We start from the raw sequence: 18,587 nt of genomic DNA on the forward strand, positions 1-18,587 counted from the left end.
TCCGCCAGCAGCCAGTCGGGCCTGAGACCCGCTCCCGGCTGCGGGGCCTGCGCTCAGCGCCGGCGGAGGGCGGGCAGGGGAGAGCAGCGAGGAGGGGCAGCGGAGACCGAGCCCGCCGCGTCACATGAGCTGACAGGACCCGCTCCCGTTCCCGTTCCCCTCCGCGCAACAAAGGCTCGGCACCTCCTGTGCCCGCCGCGGGACGGGACGGGGCGGGGCGGGACGGGGCTGCCATGGGACCCTGAGGGCCGCCGGCCCGCACAGGTAAGCGGCGGTGAGGGGGCGTGTGTGTGTGTGGGACCCCGGCGTTTGCTGGGGGTGTGATTTGCTTTCCACACCCTCCCTCCCCGGGTACCTCCGCCTTCCCTCGTGTGAAGGGCGTGCGGGGGCTCGGACAGCCGGGCAGTCCCCGCGCGTGGGGGTCTGTCCGTCCCCTAAGTCTCCGCTTACTTCATGTTATTTCATTTTTACGGCAGTCAAACAGTTAAAACCATGGGGGTTTGTGCGTTGCCACCTCCCTCCTTCCCCTCTCCTTACCCATCTCCCTCCCCTCCCCCCCTTATGGACCTCCACGTCGTGACCTTTCTGGCTGTTAAGGATAATATTAAGGTGATCTTTATTTTTGTTAAAGCGCTGTCCTGCTTGCGAGCGGCCTTTCCCAAGGCAGGTCGCTGCTGGGGCGGCGGGCAGCCCCCCGCGCCCGGGATTTGCCCGCTGGGACAGCGGCTGGAAGTTGTTGACAGCGGCGGGCGCACGTGTGCCACACGCTCCTCGAGCCGCCGAGGTTCGGGGCTGGAAACTCCCGCTGGGAGCCCGGGCAGCCGCACCGCCGGCGGAAAAACACCCCAGCAAGGCTGGCGGCTGCAGCCTCTGCTTGCTTGGGAAGCCTTCTACCCGCCTGGTGGGGCTTGAAGCGGTCCCGGGGGCGCACATGTCAGGCAGGGTTTGTGGGTGGCTGAAGGCGGTCCTGGGGATGTTTGCTGGGGGTGCAGGAGGGGCTTGCAGGGAGCTGGCACCGTGGCGCGGGTGATGGGAATGAGGAGCTGTGGACAGCCTGGGCAGGGTTCTTGGCCCCTCTATTGTGTGTGTGGTTCAGTGTGATGCTGCTGAAGGGAACAGTGTGAGGGATGGTGTGGGGGCGTTTTGTCTGATTTTGGTTGTTGTTTAAGTGGGTTTTTTTTGTTTGGTTGTTGTTGTTTTGGTTTTTGTTGTTGCTGTTGGTTTTTTAAAAAATTATTTTTGGCTTGTGACCCTGTATGCTGTGATATGAAAATAATCTCTCCTGGGCATGGTTAGCATCTTCCTTCATATGCCAAGTGACCACTGGCTTGAGTTTTAATGAAGGCGCCCCTAAACCCTGGCTCTGTCCAACTGGGAGTGTCCCTGGGAAGGAGTCTTCCTCTGTGTGGCTATCTTGGCTTGTGTGGATGGAGAAGAAAATGCAGTTCCCTTTCAAAGGGAGATGCTTGGCCAGCCTTTATATTTGTGTTAAATCACTTCAAGTCAAAATTAAATGTAAGTAGAACTATGAAGTGAGGAGACACAAGCCACCCGCTGCCCTCTATATGCCAGGTGTCCCTTAGGGCAGAAACAGTTTCTGGCAAAGCCATTTGCATTTGGGTGGTGTTGCAGGACTGTGGTTCAAGCAGTAGGAAACTGCTGGCATGCCAGGGAAGGTGCTGGGCAGTGAGGAAGCCAAGGGTGTGTAGCATCTTCCAGTGCAGCTGATGAGTCCTGAGGTGTTTCGCAGCTCCTCTCGCTGCAGGGTTTGGGAAGAAATGGGGTGCATGAGCAAAGAAGCTGGGCAGATACAGCTGTTAGCCTTGACTGTTGCGAAACTGTGAATTAGCCCACATGTGCTGCCCCCGCCCTAGCATTTTTAAGGAATTGGTGTCCTTCAGGGTGAACCAGATTTGCAAATTTATGCCTATCTTCAAGCAGACTTGGACCTGGAGTTTATTTTTAATGGAAACCAAACATCTTAAGCAGTGTGACTTTAGTAAAAGCAGCAAATGTTCCAAAACTGGGCAAAACTGTGAAAACAGAGAATACTAATTTTAATTGTGCATTTTTCCACAACTCCTTCTTTTCCCAAGATTTCTGTCCTGACTCTCCTTACTTTGTGGGTGTTTCTTGGTGATGGTAGAAAACAGAAGGTAACTTGTCAATAGCGGCTCAAGTTGGGCTGCTGACGGTTGAGATTGTGACTGGTTTTTAATGTAACCAGCTATCTGTGTCACCAGGGTCTGATCTGAGACCCTGAGAGTTTGTTTCATGGGGGTCATTAACTGCTGTGGAAGACCAAATGATTGTGGCTGATAATTTGTGTCTTCATGGAATAGGAGAAAAGTTGGCTTTTTCTCTAGCATGGATGGGAGGTTTGAAGTGAAAGTTAATTCATCTGTCCCTTCCCTTTAAAAGAATGTACAGCACATTTTTGAAACTGAGTCATCAGGTACAGTTTACTTCAAGTATTTTGAGCTGTTACGGATTTGATGCTCTTTGGCCACATGCTTACTGGAAGTTGTTTGACAGTCTCGTTCAGATTTGCCCTGGCTGGGCTCAAAAATGTGATGAGGGGGTTTCCTTGCTGCAACCCATTTAGATCTGGGCAGAGCAGAAGTGTCTTAAAAGGGGTGGAATATTTTGATGTCCTGTGCTCCAGACAAATTGGGAAAGGAGCATGCAAGGCTCTTGTCCACCAGCCAAGTGTGGATGTGCTGTCAGCCTCCCACTGATAAACCAGAGTTACTTTTTGACTCTCTCTGAGCTGTGCTTCTTGAGAGGGATAGCACAGGATTGGGCACACGGTGTGTGGAGGGCAAATTTCCTCCAAAGTCACTTTGTCATGGAAGTCATAACAAGGATGCACAGATTCAGGAACAATTATTAGTGTCTGATGACCTGACCAGCATTGTGTGATGACACTGAGTAATAGATAAAAAGGTTTTATGTCCTATAAATTTGGTTCTAGCTTCAGGGTAAACTGCAAGGATTTTGAAAATGTCTGATGACTCTCTGGTGATTGCGAATAGGTGCAAGCATTAGGTGCTTGAAACAAGTCCTTAAAAATAATAACAGACACAGATGCAGGCTATAGGTAGGAAAGTGAAAGAAGAGCTAATTGCTATTTTTAAGTGTATTTTTCAAATCACGTTTAGTCCTGCATATATGATTCTGTGGGTGACCCAGCAGCTCCAGCAGCTTATTCATTTATTTAAAACGGCTTTGTAGTTCACCTTGAAAACCACTTCCTGCCATATGGTTATATTATTTCCCTATGCCACATTTTTTGCTAATTATCAAGACCATTTGCTTTAAAATAGGTGTTTTTAATTTCACAGCCTTGTCTGCTTCTCCTGCTTGATCCTGCCCTGGAGTCAAGAGGCCGTGTCTGTTCATTCTCCATGGCAACAGGCTGTGATTTACTTATTTCAATTTAATTAAAAAGCAGATATCAAATTCTAGGCATTTTATATGTTTCTTATATTAGAAAAATATCAGTGGATCAGTCTCCACAATAGATCTACCAGTCTCAAAAGTAAAATTCTTGACCTAAGCCACTGGTTTCTTTCTCAGTCCACCCCTCTGGGAGAGTTTAGGAGAGGGGGAAGTGCTGTAACCTGTCCTCAGGTGAAGGAATTTGTATGCAGGCTGGAAATGAAGGCCTAAGTCCTAAATTAGGTTTTCAAGCTCTGTGATTGTACAAATACTAATTTGTGTTAGTCAGGGATAAGGAAACAGGGGCAATGATGGGCAGTTGCTGGGTAAAGAGGAGATTAGGGTCAAGAAAGGACCTTGGGGATGGATGGAGGAGCATGGTGAATTTACTAACCTACAGGCGTTAGGTTTGGTAGAAAATGGATGGAGTGCAAACAGTGTAATTAACTGCCAAAATTAACACTCCTTTTTGCCTTCAGTACCAGCACACCAATTCTTAATAGGATTATTTTCTCTTGAAGGGCCTGTTGAGATGACTCAGCCTTTGGAGTACCTGCATGCCAGTGGTGGTTGCTTCCTAGGAGAAGCTGTGCCTGCTGAATTGTATAACTAGACTCAGGTGCTGTTTCTGAGCTCTGATAATGTGTGGAAGAAGACAAGTTGGCTGTGCATTTTTATGAAGCCTTAAGGAGCAGTTTTCATCAGAAGCGTGCCTGCACAAAACTGCACCTTTGGATTTTTTTTTTCCCCTTTAGTGTTGCTACTCCCAATGCTTTTTCACAGTCATGGCTGGCAGCTGTAACAACAGACACTGATTCTTGCTGCTCCTAGCCCTGCCAAAGCCCATGAGGCTGTGTCAGATAACACTGGACTCTCTCCTGGCTTGCTTATCTGTATTGATTAAAATGATATCCAGAGTTTCTAGCAGAGGATTCCCGGTGACCATGCACCAGCTGGGAAGAGAGCCTCTCTGAGTCCTGAGGTGAGCAGTCAAGCAGTGTTTACTGGTAAAGCCAGCATGTTTGGTCTGTGAGCAGTATATCTGAAGTCTCATAATGCTGTTCCTAATAATAACAGAATAAACCCAAGCAAAACCTCAAAGCAAGCTTTTGTTTGTTACTGTGTTTAAGCAGATACATTCAAAGAATTTATAGCCAACTGGCAACATTCTTAATCCTTTATTACTAGTTTTACTAGAGTACAGTCATGATCTGTATTCTTTAAGAGTGCATCTGTTCCTCTTGCTTATCCAGCTTTGAAGTAGACCTTGCTGATATTAATTTCTCTATAGCCTGTAACCTCATCTATAAAATGAAGGGAATACTTCATACAGGCAGCTGTGAAGTTACATTTATTGTCTGTAAATTGCTTCTAGTAATTGAGCAGAGGAGGTGGAGAGAAATAAAGACAGTGGAGTTAATATGGGCTTGGTTTTTTTTTTTAATAAAGGAAAAGCATAATTTTTGTTCATCTGATGATGTATAAGCTAATGGGAAAAGAAAAATTCACCCTGAAACTAACTGTTAAGTTCGTAATGAAAACAGACATTTCTTTACCATAGTGATGAAGGCAGCCATCTTGTTTGACAATAACAAAGTCCAATTTAGAAATAGGGAAAATTATTATTGGAAATCCTGCAGTACATCTTGTATTTCTGTCTAGTTTGGGTCTGCTCAGTTTTAGTGTTGTTTTTCTTCTGCATGGCTGCCTTCATAAATGCTACTGGTGTGGACACCAGGTAAAACTAGGTAAAACTACCTGTTTTAAGAGTATTAGCAAACACCTCTATTACAGGCTTTTCAGCTAGGCCACTTGTTTTGTGCTGACCAGTATACTTGTTGGATGAAACTGCAATTTCATGTGCGTTAGGATGGATTTTCTTGCTGTGGCTGACCCAATCTAACCGCTTGCTCCTCCTAAGAGGGGTGATCATGCATTGCTCCTGGCTCTGTGGCCATATTTCTTGCCTTGTGGATACAGCTTGTTCAGCTTTTGGAAAGCTGACTTGCCCAAAACAAAAAAAAAGTGAATTGTTTTCTCCTGGGACAGAGAGCTGAACCTGTTCACCAGGTTCAGGCTCGTATCAGAGCTGCCGCTAAGGAGGGGCGAGATTTGTTTTGCCAGCAGTGAAAGGTAAGGAATGAAAGAAAGGTGAAAATGAGCCCCCCTTTTTTGGCAGCAGTGACCTATTAGCCTGGTTCAGTTGTAATGTGAAGCCTCACCCTCAGCTTTCATTTTCAGATCCCTCCCTTCCCCCCTGCACCTCTTCTGTCCCTCAGATATGTTCATGTGCCTCCAGATGCAGACTTCATTCCCAAGCAGTATTTTCAAAAGGGGGAAAAAAAGGAAAAGGTTGAGTTTCATTGCCTCTACAATTGGAGAAATACTGTAGTTCCTGAGACCCCATTGCTTGGAGCCTAAGAATTATTATTATTAGGCTCATGCATTATTATTAACAGGCTCAAAAAATAGTAGCTGTAATCATTCTTTATGAGAGGGCAAAAGGAAACTGCCTGGTGGGACAGCTGTAGGCCAAGTTGGTAAAAGAGCTTCTTCCCCAAGCCTGGTGATGGTGGCTGTTTGGACAGAGACCCTGGAGCTGGTGGGTCGAGGTGGTCTGGGGTAAATGACTAGGAGAGGAAACATATGGAGAGTTTTCTGCATGCCATGGTGAACCAGGCCTGGAGCTGGGTACCATGGCACCAGGAGGAAGTCTCTCCTTCTCTGAACTGTGGCTTGCAGTTGTTCCAGGTGCTACTGCCTAACTAATTTCCAGACACTAGCAGAAATTGTCCCTTGCAGGACATTGCTGTGGTGTTGTAGAATAGTGCTGTCTTGCTCAGGGATGTGATGAAGCCTGGGGTGAGATGAAGCTCAGGCTCCATGCAAACTGGCCAAGGCAAACTTAGCTTCTGCTGTCTGGCAGGGGTGGTGTCTCTGCCTTAGCTGTGCCAGGGATGTTTTGGTGTGTCTCCATTAGCCTGATGGCTGCAGGGAGGACGTGTGTCCGACGAGACACTTGCCCAAGCATCTGCTTAGCAGGAGCACAGTGCAGGTTGGAGTGTGCATTTGGAGATGAGATGGAGGTGTCTGTTGGCCTCCAGCAATTGCCCTATGGCTAGAGGAGCAGAAACAGTGCCTGCCTGGTGAGTTTTCTACAACATGAAGGTGGAGATGATGTCAGGGAAGAGCAGTGTGCCAGAGGCAGCAGGATGCAGTGAGCCTGTGCATGTGTGGACTGACCCAGCAGCTGTACTTGGCAGGAGGGGCAGGCTGCAATTGGTGTGGTGCACAAATTAGAAGTGCAGCCATTTTCAAATAAGGAGAGTCATAGGCAGGGATGAGAGAATTCGCTCCAGCTTTGAGAGTTAGAGATTTGTTTCATGCTGTACTGTAGTTGGGTTGGGTTTTTGAAGCATTTAAACCTAAATTCTTCTCATTGGTAGCCAAAGACATGGCAAAAGAAAGGTTATTGTGGGGTTGTGTTGTGTTGAATGGTAAGATTCACTGGATGGCTGTTACAGTGGTTTTGTGTTCCAAGGATGGAGTGAATAAAGGAAAGAATCAGTGCATTGATATTAAATAATGATGCCACTGGATATGCTGAGTACAAAGTGTCTTTGTTTTCAAGGCTATGTTTGGGTTTTTTTAAAAACTGACACATTTATAAACCAGCTGCGATATTTTTTTAAAGACACATTTGTAAGAGTGGGGGCAATATAGAAAATGCTGGAAGTAATCTCATTGAGAGAGATGTTTTTTTTCCATTCCTTTGCACATGCATGCAGCCTCTGGGGAAGATGTTAGTGAAGGAGCTTGGATAATCGGGGTCTTCTCTGGAGCTGCCATTGTTCTGATTGGTGTAATGGGTATTAGCTGGGGAACGTGTACAGATGCACAAGCTGATGGGCTGTCTGAGGTTTCATCTCTGCAGTCTCCCTTTTTTTCACTCCTCCTGGATAGAGATATGTATCCTGGCAGATTTGTCTTCCACCTACATCTCTTTCTCTTCTCATGTAAATACTTGCTGATTTTTTTTTTCTTTGAAGTTGGTCTTCTGGCAAATCTTCTACCGTGCTTGTAATGGGTAACTTTTCTCCTCATGATGATGGGTGTTCCTGTAAGCCAGTCTCTTCCTGGATTTCCTGGATCACTTTGCTGAATTTTCATGCAATCTGCCCTGTCTGGGGGCAGCTTTTCTGCTCTTGTGATGGTTGCTCTAATAAAGATCCAGGTGGTGTAGCTGACTTCAGCAATGCTCCAGCTGCCCTTTTATTGGAATATGAATCCCAATATTACCAGTTAGATTGTGCCTGGGCCAGTCTGACCCTCGCTGCCAGGCCAAAGGCGGCGTCTGTGGTGTATCACCCCAGAGACACCTTTAGCTTGCTGGTGGTTGCAGCTGGGCTCTAAACAAGTCCAGGCTTGTTAGGAACTCCGTTTACCTCAGGAGGAAAGCTTCAGGCGATGGTGAAGAGAAAAAGGAGAGGATTCTGCTGGAGGGTTTGATATCCAGAGGTTTATTCCATGGTTACAGAGGTCTGAATCTTGGGAAGAGCTCCAACAGAATGCCGGCTGCATGGCCGGACTCACCTTTTAAGCTCCTGGGGCAGGGGGAGAGGAGGGGACAGGTGAGCCACCAACCAGGTGGGAGGGGCGGGGTCTCAGGGGAGAATGACAGCTAGACAGGCCAATGATCCCCAGGCCTGAGGGGCATCCTTTGAACTTGACCAGCCACACGAGCCTTTGCTGGAATGTTAAGCCTGATTGACAGGACTCACTCAGCAAGGGACGAGGGCGGGAGGGGAAGAGGGTATTGGTACACCTGGGGAAGGGACCTGAAAGTTTAAAACACACCACAACACCCTTTGGAGTGCAAAGGAATGCAGTTAAAAAGCAGCCTTTTTGGGATACTGTTTGTCCTCAGACCCGAAATGCTGAGAGCGTGTTAGAGTTCCCATGTAGGACTGTAGTAATTAAATAGTACTGGAGGGAGAGGGAGTAGCAGAGCATGTGATGGTCATTTCAGATAGCCCCTCTTTGTTAATCTATTACAATGCCAGCAGAAGACGTCCTAATCTGGAAGTTCCTAGCCAGCAAATATTTTAAAAAGCTATTCCAGAGAGTAAGAGGGAAGCCTGAGAGGTCTGTGCTATAATTAATTGCCCAGATACCACTGGAGGAGCAGTTTGAAGAAGGGAACTCAATTGGGAGCTGGATCTGGTGTAGAGGGGGAAATGGGAATTTCCTGACTTTTGTTTGCAAAGATCAAGCATAGAAGAAATTTTAGACAAAATAGGTGCAAAGAAGGGCTAAAATTAATAGGTTATTCCTTTTTTTTTTTTTTTTCTTTGCACTGCATGCTCCTGGCTAGTGTTACTTGAACATCAATTGAAGCTGTACGGAGCATGCTTGAGAACTGAAGACATTAGGCAGAAAGAGAGAGTGAATCTGATTAGCTTTGCTTTTCGAGCATTAAGCAGAAAGCCGGCTGAAATGTGATTGCAAACAGATAATAGCAGCAGGCTCCTGAGGCACCACCACAAACCAGCATATGGGGTGATGGATCTAGCCATGCCATAGAACTGCTTCTTGTAATAGAAGCTGCTTGTTTTTATGTTGCGGTTGCTGTTGTACTTTCTAATTATCCTATTCATCGCTGTCTGCCATTTTGAGCCTGGCCACGTGGGATGGCTCAGCCCCCTGGAATGTGTGCCCTGTGGAGCACTTCTGCCCTGAATAGTAACAGGAGCTCTGGTAGCCAAAGGGTGAGAGGGAAGAGGTGCCAAGGCTCAAGAGTCCTAGCTATTTCCCCCCTTATTTCCAAGAATAAGGGAAGTAACAGCTGCTGCTTTTGCCCTGATGGAAAAGATGAATGCTGATGTTGTGTGTAAATCTCCAACTTCCCTTTGCATGTCCAAGTATCGGAGTTTGTTGGGAGAAGGTTTCTAGTGACCCGTAAAAGGGAACATCTATCAGTTCTACTTATAATTAATAAATAGAAGCTGGCCTTGCTACACCAGTCACTTTTTTGGCACGGTAACAGAGATCCTGGAGCCACTTCCAGTCTGGGGCCTCTTTTCCACACAAAGCAAATGCAGCAGAGAAAGCAGGCAGAGGCTGGGCTGGTGCAAGCTGGAATTGGAGCTGCCAACAGAGGATCCAACACCCATGCCTGCTTCTTGGGGTGTTTGTCTTGTGGTGGTCCTTTCCCCAAAACTGCCTGCTTTCCCTTCTTTCTACCCAAGGCTTTCATTGATGGAAAGTCTAAGAAACCATTTCCAAAGCTGATATGGATGGGGGGAATGTAGATAGAATGGGAAGAGCAGACCTTTCCTTAAGATGCCTGAACAAAGCACAGGAGCAAGAAGCTTCCATGTGCATGTGTATATATATGTGTGTGCGTATGTGTGTGTGTGTATATATATATATAAATATATATGTATGTATTTTAATGCTAGAGGGGGTGGGTCAGGCTGGTGTTTCTGTGACCTTTTCTGAGCCGTGGCTTGCCTTTCCTGCATGCTGCCTCTCCTTGCCTGTCAGGGGACTTCCACTTCCTTCCTGCTGACCTGCAGGGCTGCAGGCAGCCTCCCTACCCTTGTGGCAGCTCCCAGCTCTGGCTCTGAGCCCAAGCTAATAATCCTGACATATTTTACTGCCTTGTGCTCTGCTCCGTGCCTTGCTGTAGGGGAGACTGTGTGAGGTTGTGGTTTGCATGACTTTAAGCATTGCACTGGCCCTGGGGAAGCCCAGACCTCATAATAAGCACCAGCTGAGCCTCTGGTAGAGCCTGGCTTTGCTCAGCAAGGCCCCTTGCTTCCCTACTTGCAGGTGACCAGCTAGCACAGATGCCATCCAAACACACCTTCCAATTGTCTCTGGCTGTCCGGATGACTGCCACTGCTATGGGGTTTGGGTGGAAGTAGGAGGTGTTGATAGCCAGGAGAGGAAAAATTCATCAGGTACCAGAGGAGGGTGATGAAGATCTCCTCTCACCACTCTCCCCATGCATCAAAGCACTCTTAAAAAAAATAGAGCACTCATCTTTGACCCCCATTAATGACTGGCTTGGTCTGTGTAAGAGTTTTATGAGTCTGTTGATGCTCCCACAGAGTTTAATTATTTAGAGCATGAGGTGGAGGTTTGTGCTTTCACTGCTGATGGTGCAGGGTTCAGGCCCTCCTGGCAGGCAGGGGGTGGTTACAGAGGCAGGCTGGCTGGGAATGCAGCCACTGGCTCTGAGGAGCCCAAGGGAGGCACGAGCTGCAGCTGTGTGGTCCTTGTGCAGGCTGGGCAGAGTAGTGTGTCCTTCCCATTGTGCGAGTTCCATGTGACCTGTCATGTGGAATTCAAGGTCTTTGTCCTTATCATCAGGGCATTGAATGGTCTGGACCTGAGATAACTAAAGTGTCTACCTGAAACTGTTGGGTGGATGTACTTGTGGCAGATCCTGCTTGTTGCTGAGCCCCCAGTCAGTGCTAGAGGCTTTAAGGGCTGGTGTGAGACTTTGGCAGCAATATCTGATTTATCGGCCTGGGGCTACAGGACTTTCCTGTTCCCTGTAATAGCAAGTCTTTGCCTGCCTCTTTTCTGTGACCAGCACCTCCTGTTCCCCCCAGATTCTGCTCTACACTTTAGCAACCAGTTTTCCTGCTGTAAAATCCCATCCTCAACCTGCTGCTTCCTTCCCTTTGCAGTACATCAGCTTGTTCTTGCCTTTTCTACTTTTCCTCACCTAACACTTCTCTGCTGGTGATCCTCCTGAGACTTGGGAACACAGAACAGATATGAGGAACAACCAAGGAACAGCAGGGTGTCCAAAGACCTTTGTGCAGCTTGTGTTCCCAAACAGGCAGCTGGTCAGCTAGACCAGGAGTATTTTCCTGATGTCCTGCTGACCATTCAGCTAGAGTTCCACTTCTAGTGGGAAGGTACCAGTCTCCAGGTTCAATTGAATGGGATGTGGGCTGGCCTGATGTGTGGGCTGGCCAGCTGGAAGGGTCAGATGCTCACCTTCTGTCTGCTTCTGGAATGGGTAAATTCCTTTAGAATTTACCTCTTATGTTTGTGGGCCTTTAGGGCTTTCAGTTGTCATCAGCGCTGAAATGAAACAACAGCAACTGTTCCTTGCAAGACTGTAAATGGAGGCTTATTTCAGAGAAAAAGTGATTAGTATTGGTGGATCTGGGTTTGGCTGATAGCCAAATAAATTTATGGGCAGACTGGGAAGGTTCACATGACATTGCTTGTACCATCCAATATCAATATTGATGTACTGAAAATGCCTGTGATGGCAGCCACCAAGCCAGTGGGTCACCTGGTGCTGCTGGTGAAGGCTGAGATCACTGTGTGTGCTGGGGCTCACTGCTGTGCTCTGCTGCCTTTTCTTACCCCCTGAGCCCAGGGACCCTTGAACCTTCTTCCCACATCTGTGCTCCCGCTGTCTCCTCGTACGTGCTTTATCTCCTGTTTTCTGCTCTAGCAAGGGCCTGTGTAGGCTCTTGGTTGCATGCCAATGGGCTTTTCATGCTCTCCCCATTTACCCTGGTTTATCTCTTCCCACTCCTTTCCCTATTCCTATTTCATTTCCTTTGGTATGGGACTAATGTTCCCGGTTGTGTTGAGAGACTGGGCTGAGCTGAGATGACAGAAAGAGGGTGGAATGGAAAAAGGGGCTTTTGCTGGTAGATGTGAGTTTCTATCACCAATTCAGTCTTCAATCTGTTGATTATTGTGGATCTAGCTAAATCAGCTGGATCTGCGACAGATGTGGGGTGCTCTGTGTCCTATATCCATATTCTACTTTGTTTTTCTGTTTTTCTTTTTTTCCCCCCTGAAAATTAATAGGATTCTACCCATTGATGATTAAATCAACGCCTGGAGTTTTGGAATGGATCAGATGCGTCAATCAAATGTTACCACATTGCACCCAAAGAGAGGAATGCCATCCAGCTGGGGGTAGGGTCTGTTTTTTCTTTGTCCCCATCAGTGTCTAGAGTTACTGGAAACCTTTCTGGGTTTTTAAATGTGAGAACTTTTAATAGAAAGTACTAGTTTAAAAATTAATTACTTCATTGTGTGAAAACTTGACTGGGTTTGGTGGGTTTTTTTGTTGTATGGAGCAAAGTTGTGCCTCTTTATATTCAAAATGTTATTAATAGTGTTGAGGCTTTGCAGGCTTTGGTAAAGAAAATATTTCAGTAACTACTTCAGATATTTTGGGAGGGAAATTTTATGTTTTAAATGAAAAGTAAATCTATTCTGATTACTAAGGGAGATGAAAATAATTTAACTTTTTTTCAGAAATGTCAAAGTTCAGGTTATTTGTCCTAGTTCTTGAAATTAATGTAAAACAGACTAATACCCTTGCATAAACTGTTCCCCTTGCAACAGGAGAGAGGAGGGAATATGTCAGTAGGCAGCTGTGTCTCTCTGTGTACTGCCTGTGGTCACGTGGCTACTGTGGCAGCAGGTACTGCCCGAGACCTGGAATGAAATAAAAGCTTGGTGGGAATGTGAACCTGGAGCCTTGCATGGGTGTAAAGCACAGGTTGCCATCCAAGAACAAACTGAAGTGGCTTTTTGGCTCCCTTCCAGGTGGTAGAGCATGGCTCCCCATTGTCTTCCTGCTGGTATGCCAGTTGGCTGTTCCAGCAGAGAGGCTGCAGAAACAGAACGTTTACCTGGCTGTCAGCAGTGGGATGGGCTTTCCAGGTCAGGCGTGAGAAGATGTGTGTGTTGGGATTTGTGTCCGGAAGTAATGCTGTTCCAGTGCTGCTCACTTGATATCTGAAGCTCCTTATGCTTCACATAAATTTCCTGTTCTTGTTAAAATTGCTTTTGCTTTAAAAATGAAGGGTCTTAAAGCTGAGGGGTTTGACAGAGTGTGCTGCAGAGTGATTCTTTTCTCCTCTGTAAGTTTCCTGAATGAATGATTTTGAAGTAAAGTAGTATTTCTCTGCAGAGCTTGCCTCTGTTAAGTCTTTAGACTGTTGCAGCAACAGTGACACTACTAGTGCAATGTTAATAATTTATGTGTATTCCTCATTTTGGACCTTTGTCAGTCATTTCAGCCTTGAGAGGCTGGAAGAAATGAGAAAAGTATGTATAAGTTTTGCTGCTGTTCCCTCTGCATGTGTTCTCAAGGTAGGCAGATGATTTGGGTCTTCAGAGCATGTCTATCTGGAACCCTTTAGCAGTGCTGAATTCACAGAAGTAATACCAGAAAATAGCATGGTGGTGTTTCATTTAGTCATCTCTGCATAGGGTAGTACTGCTTTTGTTGGACAAGTGTGGCTCAGATGTTTGTGAGCTTTCCTTGGTTGCAGGTGAGTGGAAGGTGAATTTTTTTATGGGGTCCTCCTGTGGGATGAGCCCTAGCCAGGATTTTGCTACATGTCCATAATCAACCCCAAATGCATCTGTGCTGCTGAAGCTGCATGTAGCTTTCTTCAAAACTGGGTTTCTTGTCCTTTATTCTCTCCCTTACTCCCTTCGTAAGGGAGCGAGATATCAGCTAGTTTGTGTGTTTCCAGAGTAGGTCTTGCTTGAAGGGAGAAGCAGAATATTGAGCCAAATGAAAAGGGGTCCTCAGAAACAAGGCTGATGAAAGGATGTCAGCAGAGAGCTCAACTGGTTTGAATACAAAGTGTTGCTGAATTCTGTTCTGGAGTTTACTGTTGCAGGTTTGTGCTTGGCATTAGCATTTACCTGAGCACCTTCCAGCTTGGCTGCAGAGCAGGTACTTCAGATATTGTTGGAAGCATGGCAGTGCATTTCAGGGGGCTTTGGAGGGCCAGTGGTGTAGAATGCATGAACTTTTTGAGGTGTTTCAGCAAGCCTGTGTTCTTTCAGGCAGGTACTGAGCAGTTTGAGTCAGATTAGTCCACTTAAATGGTATTTAGCAAGCAGGTAAGTTGGAGAATTTGCTCCCATTTGTTACTCGTGGTCCAAAATGGTTGCTTCACCTCATGCAGTGAGAGATCCACAGGTTTTGTACTGCAGGGGGATGGATGGATGGATGGATGGATGGATGGATGGATGGATGGATGGATGGATGGATGGATGGACGGACAGATGGAACTGTCAAGGAGAAAACAATGTTTTGCAAGGAATCTGTATCTTAAGCTTCAGATAGGTTTCCAGAATAGTTTTGAGGGGAAAACTGATTTTTTTTTTCCAATTTCTTCAAAAACTGGATTACACAATTTCAAATGTAGTTTTTGACTGTCTTGGTTTGGAAGAAAGTTTGGCTCAAAAATGACTCTGTGTGCAGAAGGATCTGCAGAAAGATGAATGGATAAGAAGAAGCTTGGTCTTATTGTTTTCTGTTGCACTCACTAAAATAACTTTTAATTTGAGAGTGAATTTTTCACTATGCTTTGTAACTTTGTATTTCAAACATACTTCTTCCTGGATTCTCTATTCTGTTAAATCTTCCTAAGAGCGTGTATGTACAGCTTGAAGAAAACAGGATGCAATTGACTTAAGATTTCTTGATCTTAAATTTTAATACTTAAATTGAATAACTAAGTGGGTTGGCTGCTGTGGAATGGTTATAGTTCAGGAAGAAACTATGATGCCTTGTTTGACTTCAGATGCCTCAGTTGCAGCGATGAGAATTTTTTTTTCTTTTTTCTCTTTTTTGGACTGATAAACCAGGAGCCTTATTCCTGGCTCTGCCCTTGTGTGCTTCATCTAGTGTACGTATGCATTTGGAACAAAAGGCTGCAAAGCAGCACTGGTTTGTTCTGCAAAACAGAGGGAATTGGGAAGCTGAGTTAGAAGATTTTCTTTCCTCTTTTCCCTTTTTTTTTGGCCCCCTCTCCCTCCTCTTTACAAGAAGTTACTTTAAATAGGGAGCTGTTCAGCAGGTTGCAACTAGAATTCTATAATAAGATCTCTGTTCGCTCTCCCTACTTTTTCACATGCAAAGTTGTGGCTGTAATTATATGACAGCTGCCCTCTTGGCTGACATGCAGCAGATTGAACTGGGGATCTCCAGAGCTGAAAGTGTGAGCTGCTACTCTCTGAGCTAAAGCTCTATAGCTGGAGGCTGTAATGATCTATATCCTTCATGACTGAGTGTAGAAGGGAGCTGCAAAAAGCACTTGCTGAGTTATGGTGCATACAGGGTACTTACTGTGTACATGGTCGCTTCCCAGGTGTACTGGAAGCTTTTTTTTGAGTGGTTTGTGATAATTGTACAAATTGTTGTCAACTCATGGGTGCTTTAAAATGACAATCTGTTTTGAAGCCTTTCTACCTTAAAAAACTTTTCTAGCCTGTTAGTCAGACATTTGTTGGTGTATGTGTAAGTTGTGCTGAGCCTGAGGTGCCCTGATATTACTGAAGTCCTTCAACTCCAATGTAATATAACTAATTGTTACCAATATTGAATGCAGTATGAAAAACTCTACACTGCCAATGGTGTTCAGACAAGTTTGCCTTTATGCTTTGCCATTACAATAGGTTTTTCTCAGATGGCACCATGGGAGCTTTGTAAAAGCAAAAGAAGGAAAAACTGGAATTGCTGGAATCTCTCCTGTTTCCTCAGGACCAAGAAAATCTGAGCAATGCCAAAGTTTGTTAGGCTGAGGAAAAATGAGGGGAAGCAGAACCATACGGAGCTTCATGAGTGGTGTCAGCCCCAGGTAGCTTCTGCAACCTGTGTGGTGGGAGAGGGGAAGTGTGTTACAAGTTAAGAGGTCGATTTTGAACTTTGTGAAACATTAATTTTTGATTCCTTAACGCCTCTTTTACCCACATCCCCAAACAAACAAAAAAAAAAACCCAAAACCATAACAACAACAAACCTCCAAACCAAATAGGAGATAGGCATCTGCTAGCTTTAAATATGGCAAAGTAAGCATTCCCATTGTTCTGCACAGTTCAAAACCAAGTTGATCTTTTCACATTCAAAAAAATAGAAAAAAGGAAATATGTAAGGGGTGCAATGAAATGTTAAATAAATTGTAAACTGAAAGAGTCTTTCAGACCTCAGACAGTTAAGTTACTGCTAGTCCAGTGTGTCAGAAACTTACTTGATACTGTATATATTATCAACATATATTATTATTGTCTGCTGTAAATTAAGATAGTCTCCATATATATTAGGCCATATCCTATTACACAGGTCTGACCATACTCAATCATAGTTTAGTAAACACCCTCCATCCTAGTTGCATCCTCCACTGCCTTTCTTTGCATCATTTCTTGCAGACAGAGTTAATATAAAGATGCCTGTAGCATGGCCCAAGAAATTCTTATTTCCTCACCTCTCATTCCTGTCCTATGCCACCATCATCCCATTGGTTTTGGGGGTGCAGCCATTGGCAAGACTGCTGTAGCATACATTAGTTACCTGCTGTGGTTTAGAAGCCCCAATCCTCCAAATATGTGAAATGACCCAGGTTACAGTGATGTAGTCCATGGTGCTGCCTTGCAAGCAGCAGTATCAGCACAGCTGGGGGGGAGATGTTTTGCAGGAGGGGCAGAGGAAATTTCTAAAATTTGTGTTACTCCTGAGGCATCTTACGAGACTTTCTGTATCAGGCAATCGCACCGCTCTTTAGCCTTGATTGCCTCTTGCCTGTCCCATCGCTCCTTACAGAGAAGTGGGAAGAGGATTCTTCCACTTCCCATGGGAGCCTGTTCCACAACCTAATAGACTTTTCTGTCAGGAAACATCTCCTAATTGGGTTTTAATCATGGGTGTCAGACTGCTGGTCCCTGGGATGACCTTAACCTACATCAATACCAGTGCCTTCCTTGCACTGATGCCTAGAGCCTGCTTATCCTCCTCCTCTGGAATTTATTGTAGGCCCGTTTCAACTGTAGGCAGCTGTACCTTGGCTTAGACTCCCCTGTCCTTAGTGTTGGAGCTGTTGCAGAAGTTGAGATCTGGGACTCCATGTCAAGGGCCTGACTTGTGATCTGAGACGGACTCGTCCTCTGAGCCTTTCAAGAATCCAGGCTGCTGGCAAGTAAGGAAATGCACACTGGAGCAGCATTCATGTGTGACTCTACTTTGGATAGAACTGAGTCCGAGGAATCTGTTACAGCACAGCTATCCCATGGCCTAATTGTGTTGCTGTCAAATCCAAAAGTGTGGGTAAGACTCCAGTATTTTCCTGCAATCAGTTTAAAGCAGGGCTTTTGATTTCTTTTACATAACAGGGTTTGTGCTGCCTATGTTGAAGCAGCAAGGAAGAGCAACCCAGCCAATCTGTTCGTCTGTGAGGCTGTGGAAATACCAACCACGAGGCTCAGCAATGTCGACTCTGTATGCAGTGTATCCAATTTGGCAGTTGTGGGTGAAGAGTCTGCCTTGCTGGCTCCTCAGGGAGTGGCTCTTCCAAGGCTGGTGCAGTTAGGCCAGGTTGTAGTGGCTGGCTGTGAGCAGATGGACAGGTTTCCTGGGGAGAACAGCATGCACCCACTGTCACAGCCCTGATGTGCTGTAGTATAGAGGCACTAAAAGACTTCACAGCACATGGCTGTTGTTTTGTCCATGTGGACTTCACAAAAACATTTGATACTTTTCAGGTCTCTTCTCTTTGTTGCCGAACCTCCTCGCTTTCTTGCATTCCGTTTCCAAGGTGGGGTGAGTAGAGCAGGTTTCAGTGCTGCAGAGGCAAATGTATCTTTGACTTGCATTGTATCATTATGAAATTGACACTATTTTCTAGTTGGTTTCTAGTGCAGTAAGTATTCCTATCTGCTTCCATACTTTTGGTAGACCTTGCTATGTGATGTCTTTTTAAAGAATGGATGTAATTACTCCAGAACCAGGGGGTGTATGAAGTGTTTGGACAATGACCCATTAAATTGTTCACAACCAGAATGGTTGTGACACCAGAGATGTGAAGTAGCTTTCTTAGTGTCTCTCCTGATTCCTCCTCTGTACCCAACATGGACCCTCTATATCCTCCTCCAGCCTCTGTGTCCTCCAGTTCATGTCCTGGCTCCCTTCTGCTCCTCATCTCTCTGCAAGTGAGTTATTTCTCTGGTATCCCCAAACAGTTCTTACTCCTCACCAGCTGTGGGTTCCTATCTTCCTTGATCCTCAGAGGTCTTTGTCCACCTTTCCAAATGGTGTTTTGCCATTGTTGGTTCTTCTGCAAGCTCTGCCTTTCCTGACT

General features: G+C 45.7%; 1 protein-coding gene across 2 annotated transcripts in view; it reads left to right on the forward strand.

The window, feature by feature from the left end:
* TCF20 (transcription factor 20) overlaps positions 1-18,587 on the forward strand; it is a 130,553-nt gene continuing 111,966 nt past the window's right edge. The window contains exons 1-2 of one of the 2 annotated variants that reach the window (XM_064702286.1): positions 1-264; positions 12,292-12,402. The gene's annotated coding sequence lies outside the window, so the exon portion shown is untranslated. The remainder of the gene's footprint in view (positions 265-12,291; positions 12,403-18,587) is intronic. The other variant, XM_064702289.1, reaches the window with a different exon arrangement.

The sequence above is a fragment of the Zonotrichia leucophrys genome, chromosome 1A (assembly GCF_028769735.1).
Source record: "Zonotrichia leucophrys gambelii isolate GWCS_2022_RI chromosome 1A, RI_Zleu_2.0, whole genome shotgun sequence".
Classification (NCBI taxonomy): domain Eukaryota; kingdom Metazoa; phylum Chordata; class Aves; order Passeriformes; family Passerellidae; genus Zonotrichia; species Zonotrichia leucophrys.